Genomic DNA, 7,031 nt, shown 5'->3' with positions numbered 1-7,031 from the left:
GATTGGCAAACTTCACTTAGCATTATCTTTTCCCCTCAAACATCAGATAGAGCACTAATCTCTAGGGTGTATAAAGAACTCAAAAAGCTAAGCACCAAAAACAAAATAAAACAAACAAACAAACAAAACAAAAATATCCCAATTAACAAATGGGCCAAAGGACTTAAAAACAGCATACTACAGGGACACAGCCACATCAATGTTTATAGCAGCACAATTTACAATAGCTAAACTGTGGAGCCAACCTAGATGCCCTTCAATGGATGAATGGATTAAAAAAATGTGGCATGTATACACAATGGAATTTTACTAAGCAATAAAAAAGAATAAAATCATTATTCTTTTATGTTTTCCTCTGTTCTTATTTTTTTAGTTTTTATGTGTGCCTTTTGTTTATCTTGGATTAGATTTTTATTTTGTGAGTTTTTTTCTGTTTTGGTGAGTGACTTATGCATAATAATGCAGTTCACTTTGACATATGAATAAATACATATAACATAGTTCTATCCATTTCAATCCCCAGTATTTATTTTTTCTTTCCCTCTTCCTTCCCTATGTCTTATTTCTCTTTTCCATTAATTTTCCTTCTATTTATTTTTTAAATTGGTGCATTAGAGCTATGCATATAATTAAAATATTCTGTGATGTATTCTTATGTGTACATAGCCTAATTTGGTCAATTTATTTTCCCACTTTTCCCTTTCACTCCCTTTTCCCTCCCCCTTCGTCCTCTGCTTCTAGTCTACTGATCTCTCTTCTGTTTTCACAAGAGTCCCTTTTCTAAATTCATTTTAACTTTCTAGCTTCTGTATATGAGAGAAAATAATTGATGCTTGACTTTCTGATCCTGGTTTATTTCATTTAGTATGATGTTCTCCAGTTCCATCCTTTACAAGCAAATGACATAATTCAATTCTTCTATGTGACTCAATAAAATTTCATTGTGTATATTTACCACGTATTTTTATTCATTCATCCGTTGATGGGTATCTAGGTTGGTTCTATAACTTGGCTATTGTGGATTGTGCTGCTATAAAAATTGGTATGCATGCATTGCTGTATTATGCTGGTTTTAGTTCTTTTGGATAAATACCAAAGAGTAGGATGGCTTGGTCTTATGATGGTTCTCTTCCTGATCTTTTAGGAATCTTCATGCTACTTTTCAAAGTGGTACTAATTTGCAGCTCCACCAACAACATATAAGTGTAACTTTTTTTTCTACATCCTTTCAAGCAATTGTTTTTCTGTGTTCTTTATTATGACTATTAAATCCCAGGAAAGTTTTGATTTGCATGTCCTCAACTGCTAAGGATATTGAATATATATATTTGTATTTCCATTTTTGAAAAATGTCTCTTTGGATCTTTTGTCTATTTATTGAGTGGGTTATTAGGGTTTTTTGTATTTTTGTTAAGAGTTTTTGAGTTCTCTTTATATTCTGGTCATTATCCCCTGTCAGATATTTGGCAAAGATTTTCTCCCATTCTATATGCTCTTTCTTCATATTCTTATTTTGTTGTGATTGTTGTGCAGAGATTTTTAAATTTACTGTTATTTCACTTATTGGTTCTTAGTTTTATTTATTATAACATAAACCATTTATTAATCATTTATATTAACCAAAATTTCCAACTAGCAACATTTTAATATTCATTTATCAAAGACATAATTTATAATTTTGAGGGGGAAATGCATCAAAGGCATATCTACAATTATAGAAGTTCTCATTTACATGTAACATGGAAGATACATTTTATTACTCTTCACATATTCTGGAAGACATTCAAATAAAGATAAATAAATCCAGACTCGTTGATAAAGTATTCTGGAGGTTAAGGTCCTTCACTTTATTATCTTGTGATAACAAAATCCAAAATTGTTAATGTTAATTCTCTCATCATACATTCATGTAAAAACAGTTTTTAAAAAACTTATAAAGGAAGCCTGTAGATTGGCTAGTTTAGGTGTTTTATAATGATTTAGTAATTTGCTGTTGGGCTTATCTGCTAGAGAAGGACAAAATAACTGGAGGAAACTCTTCCAACTATTTAGATAGGAGATATTTAGACCTAGAAAAAAAAAGCAAAGTAGAAACAAAAGATAAAATAGTTGTGAAGCTACATGATTCTATTTTTGGCCTAGTCTGTTACTTCCTGATGATTGTTACAAGTGTTTTCTTTTTTATAAAGTAAAAATATGAAAAGAAGTACACAGCGTATATATTTTTGTAAAAAATATATACATATAAAAGCTAAAATTATATAAAACCAATGAAAAAAGACACCAGAATTGACTAAGTGGGGTGTAGCATACAGATTATAAAATGTCCCCACTACAGTTTGGGAGTTTCCTCTCCTTTTACCTATTTTATGATTTATAGTCTCACTTATTGTCAATCCTATAAAAAATGGTGCTACTGATAACAGGGCAAAGATCTGTGTGATTTCTTAAGGATAAAATACTTTAAATGAGTAAAGGAATATGCCTAATGGTACCTTTTTTTTTTTTTACAACTCATTTCAACATTAAAGCTTAACCAAAAAATCTAAATATACAGATGCAGCACAGAAACATTTATGCAAATATGAAAAATAATGGGGCTGGGGATGTGGCTCAAGCGGTAGCGCACTCGCCTGGCATGCGTGCGGCCCGGGTTCGATCCTCAGCACCACATACAAACAAGGATGTTGTATCCGCCGATAACTAAAAAATAAATATTAAAAAAATTCTCTCTCTCTCTCTCTCTCTCCTCTCTCACTCTCTCTTAAAAAAAAGAAAAATAATGGCATAATTTAAAGTTTCTTAAATAAGATATTATAAGAGTAGGGCTTGTTTTATAAGGTTTCTCTAGGAAAATAAATGTAACAGCATCTGGTGCCATGTCTTAAAACTTAAAATCAGGGAAACAAAATTAAAGGTGAAATCTCACCTACTATTCCAACTTATAAGGAGAGACTAAAGGGTGATTTGTTGAAAACCAAAATATTTTCTTAGACTTCTCTATGCGGGTCAAAACAATATGAGTTTTCCTGATGTCTTTGCATGCATTGTGGATGTTAACTTGCTTAAATGCTAGTGCATCTCTGAAAGCCCATTCTGCACTCGAAGGCTCATCAGCAGGTCCAGTTATCATTGCAGTTGGTTGCCTAGTGCTTGAATGTATCTCACCGATTTCACAGTGTGGCCACTCCTCACTCAAACTGCCATGGTGCATGGAATACAGAGGGTCCTCATATATCTGTGCCTGGATGGGACAACCCTCTGTGTTGTGAAGATGGAAGCAGTCACAAATGTCACAGAAGAGGTGGGGCTTCTTTTTGGATGGTTTCTTTTGGTCAGCCCTATGGTAATTGTTTGAGTCATCCCCATAGCCATTAAGAGCTGCTTTTGACATCATCTCCACCTTCATCTTGAGGTCTTGATTCTTTCTTTGAAGGTCCACTATTACTGAAGTCCATTGGACTCTCCTGGGCTTTCTCATTCTCTTGTGCCTGGATATCTGTGTTGATATCCTAAGGAGTGGCTGAGCTGCCGCAGCCAAGCTACACCTTATCAGACTCCAGAATCTGAACAACTGGACAAGGAGGCGGCAGAGGCATTTTGTCTCCTGAACCCTGTAGCCTCATTTCTCAGCCTTTCCGTTGCTGCCTCTTTCACTGTGAGTGAGCCATTAGTAATACTGATGGATTTCTGCAAGAAAGTTTATTTTATCTGTGTATTTTATGCATTGGGATTCTTTCCTTTTCATTTCTAATAGCTGATTATTGAGCACAGATTTTTCTTCCCAATTTTGATGACTTGTGACCTCATCTGTGCTTCTCTTCAGCTCCTCAGCAAGTGTGACCCTCTCTTCTTACAATGCTGCAATCTGAGGGGAATTCTGAGCTGATGTCTGCCTAGGGTTTCTGTTTCTTTCTTGAATCCTTCCATGTTTTTATTGTCTCTAGTGAGAAGTTCTTTTGGTTTCTTCAGCTCTTCCACATTTTTTTCAAGTTGTTTTCTTTAAGTGTGTCTAATTTGTTCTACATTTGGTTGGTGTCCTCCAAGGAGGCCAGAGTTTTGGTCTATTCTTTGGTCATTGATTCTATGGCATCTTCTTCAGTCTGAACAGCTCTGGGTTTATTAGCCTTTGTTTTCAGTTCCTCCATCTCCTCCATCAAGCTTTTATTCTCTTGGGCAGCCTTCAGCGTCTGCTCTGTGTCCAATAGCACGCCTTCTATAGGATCAGCAGGATTTCTTTTTTTTTTTTAAATATTTATTCTTAAGTTATTTTTTCAGGTGGACACAATATCTTTATTTTACTTTTACGTGGTGCTGAGGATCAAACCCAGTGCCTTGTGCATGCTAGGCGAGCACTCTACCACTGAGCCACAACCCCAGCCCCAAGGATTTCTTAAAGCTTCTTTTCTTACCTGGTTTTTAGATCCTGATACTAGTTGTGGCTCATTGCCAGTTTCTTTTCCAGATTCAACAAATTTTCCTCCTATTCTTTCTTATCTTCTTCATGTTTTCTGGCTTCTTTCTGCTGACTCCGACTTTAAGAGTTATTTCCCCAGTGCTTCTCTGAAGAAAACTTGCATTTTCATTAGTCTTTGAAAGTTTTAGCTGTAACGCTTCTATGCATCCTTCTTTCAGGTGTAATCCATGGTTCATTTTTGTCAGCTGAGGATAATTATCTCCTGCCATCTTATTTCAGCAATGCATTTTCCAATTTTTCCTTTGCCTTTATTAACTGCTCTTCTCTTTCATTCCTCTCTCTAAATTTGCCTCCATATCTGATGAATTTTATCTTAACTTCTTCAATTCGGAAGACAGCATGTGTGAGACGATGCAAGAAGGTTCAAGGATAAATGATTGGGTTATGAGAGTCTTAACCCAATCAGTGAATTAATACCCTGATAAGGATCAACTGAGTGGTAACTGAAGTGGTAGGGTGTGGCTGGAGGAGGTGGGAATTGGGGCGTGGCTTGGGGGGTAAATATTTGTATCTGGCAGGTGAAGACCTCTCTCTTCCTAAACGTCATGTGAACTTGTTCCCTCTGCCACACTCTTTCACCATGTTGTTTCTGCCTCACCTGGAGCCGGCTGTCCATGGATTGAAACCTATGAAACCCTGAGCACTTAAAGAAACTTTTCTTCCTCTACAATTGTTCTGGTTGGGTCTTCTAGTCAGAGCAGAGAAAAAGCTGACTAAAAATAGCATGTTAAACTCTTCCTTCTGTTGGTATAACTTATTTACAGTTTCTTATTTACTTCTCTGACCACTTCCTCTGAAACATGAGCAAATTTTTCTTTCAAAATCTGAAGGTCTTTGTCCAAAGCCTCTTTCACATAACTGACTTCACTCAAATTTTCCTGAGGCTTACTAAGCTTTAGCTCTTTCCTCTGGAACTCTCTGGTAATGCTACCAGGCTTTATTTTGGCTTCCCGCATTTAAAAAAAAAAAATGTCTTCCATTTCTATGAAACTCTGATCTTCTGCTCTTTCCAGTTTCAATTTGGTGAATTCCAGGATGTTCTCTTTTTCCTAAATAGAGTCCTTAGGACCTCTATCTCTTTAGCATGAACAGACTGTTTAGAATCTTGTCTGTTCTGCAAATTTTTTATTTTGTGCTAGAAATCTAACTCAGTTTTTCTATTTGCATCTTTAAATCAATGTAAACTCTGCCATTTCCATCCCAACTTCTTCCTAAGGAAACCTTCAGCTCCTTCATTGCCTGCTGACGGTACGTAATGGTGGTACTAGTTTGGACTTCCGTAGGACTATCACATCTGAATTCTGATTGACATGGTCAATCTTGCTGCTTAAGGACTTATTATCTTTGGAAAGCTTCTCTGTGACTGTGTGCTGAGATTTTATCCCCTAATATGTCTCTTCTCAGGACTCAAAATGCTCTGTTAGAGAAGTTATTTCTCACTGGTGATCAGTATGAGTGATTTCTATATTTTCTTGCAAAGAGCTTATGTTTTTCAAAAGGGGAAGTGCCATATCCACATCCTCAGCAGGCTCATTGGACTCCAGCCTTTATCTGAATTCAGCTGCATTCTGCATTCTCAGTGCTAGCTCTTTCGCTAATTCCATTATACATGACTTTTCTGACACTGTAGCCACCTCAAGATCACTTTTGGTAATTGACTCTCCTTCAACCTGGAACTGAAGGCCCTCAACCTTCCTTCTCTACTTTCTCTCTGTCAGCTGCTCCCACCATTGTTATTTGCTGGTCCAACTTGGCTTCCAATTTCAGGGCATGTACTCCTGAAACTGGGCATGCTGCACACAGAGGAGGTTATGGAACTCCTCATGAAGCTGAGGGAGGAGGCAGATGGTCTGTACTTTAGGCTGGTGGACACAGTGGCCCTCAGCATCTCATAGTGGCAGCCATGTCTTTGACTGATGTAGTGAAAGGGAAATCAATTTGGTAACTTTGGGGACTGGAGCAAAAAAACATATTTAGGTTGGCACTGAAAATATCTTGTTTTAGCAACTATACCATCATTCTTCATCTACCTCCAAACCATACCATTCCCCTTTGGCAGAATTGGTCTCCCCAAGGAACTGGACTACACTAGGCTTGGTGCCACCAATCCATACTTGGTCTCCAATTCTGGGCCCCCATTCTCCTTTCTTGACTGAGCCAGCTTCAGAAATATTGGAGATTGATCCACTAGCAGTTTTCATAAGATTACTGATCTGAGATGTGGTTGAATATTCCTTTACTATTGGCTGGGGTGACTTATGGGAAATAATTGAAGGGGTGGCTGGGAAGAAGGACACAATGTTGGCTGCAGAAGTGGAGAGAAGAGAAACAGCTTTATATGTATGAGCTATCTGCAGGCTGTTGGTTTCATCTTTGGTTTGCACCTTCCTTGTTAATCTTAAAGGTCAGGTAAATATTCCTTTTCAAGTTCCCAATTCCAACAGAATTTGGAAATGCCAAATTCCTGCCACCAAATCATTGTTCTTGCCAATGGGTTCACCTAAAATAATCCAAGTTCATTGGCATGCATGGGTTTCTCCGAGTAATGGATAAG

At 37.1% G+C, this 7,031-nt stretch overlaps 1 pseudogene; it reads right to left on the bottom strand.

The window, feature by feature from the left end:
- Window positions 1–3,113: 3,113 nt before the first annotated feature.
- LOC143398251 (CAP-Gly domain-containing linker protein 1 pseudogene) lies at window positions 3,114–5,433 on the bottom strand (annotated as a pseudogene).
- Window positions 5,434–7,031: the final 1,598 nt, after the last annotated feature.

This window comes from Callospermophilus lateralis, chromosome 4 (genome assembly GCF_048772815.1).
Source record: "Callospermophilus lateralis isolate mCalLat2 chromosome 4, mCalLat2.hap1, whole genome shotgun sequence".
Lineage (NCBI taxonomy): Eukaryota > Metazoa > Chordata > Mammalia > Rodentia > Sciuridae > Callospermophilus > Callospermophilus lateralis.
This window is presented reverse-complemented; position numbering and strand designations above follow the sequence as displayed.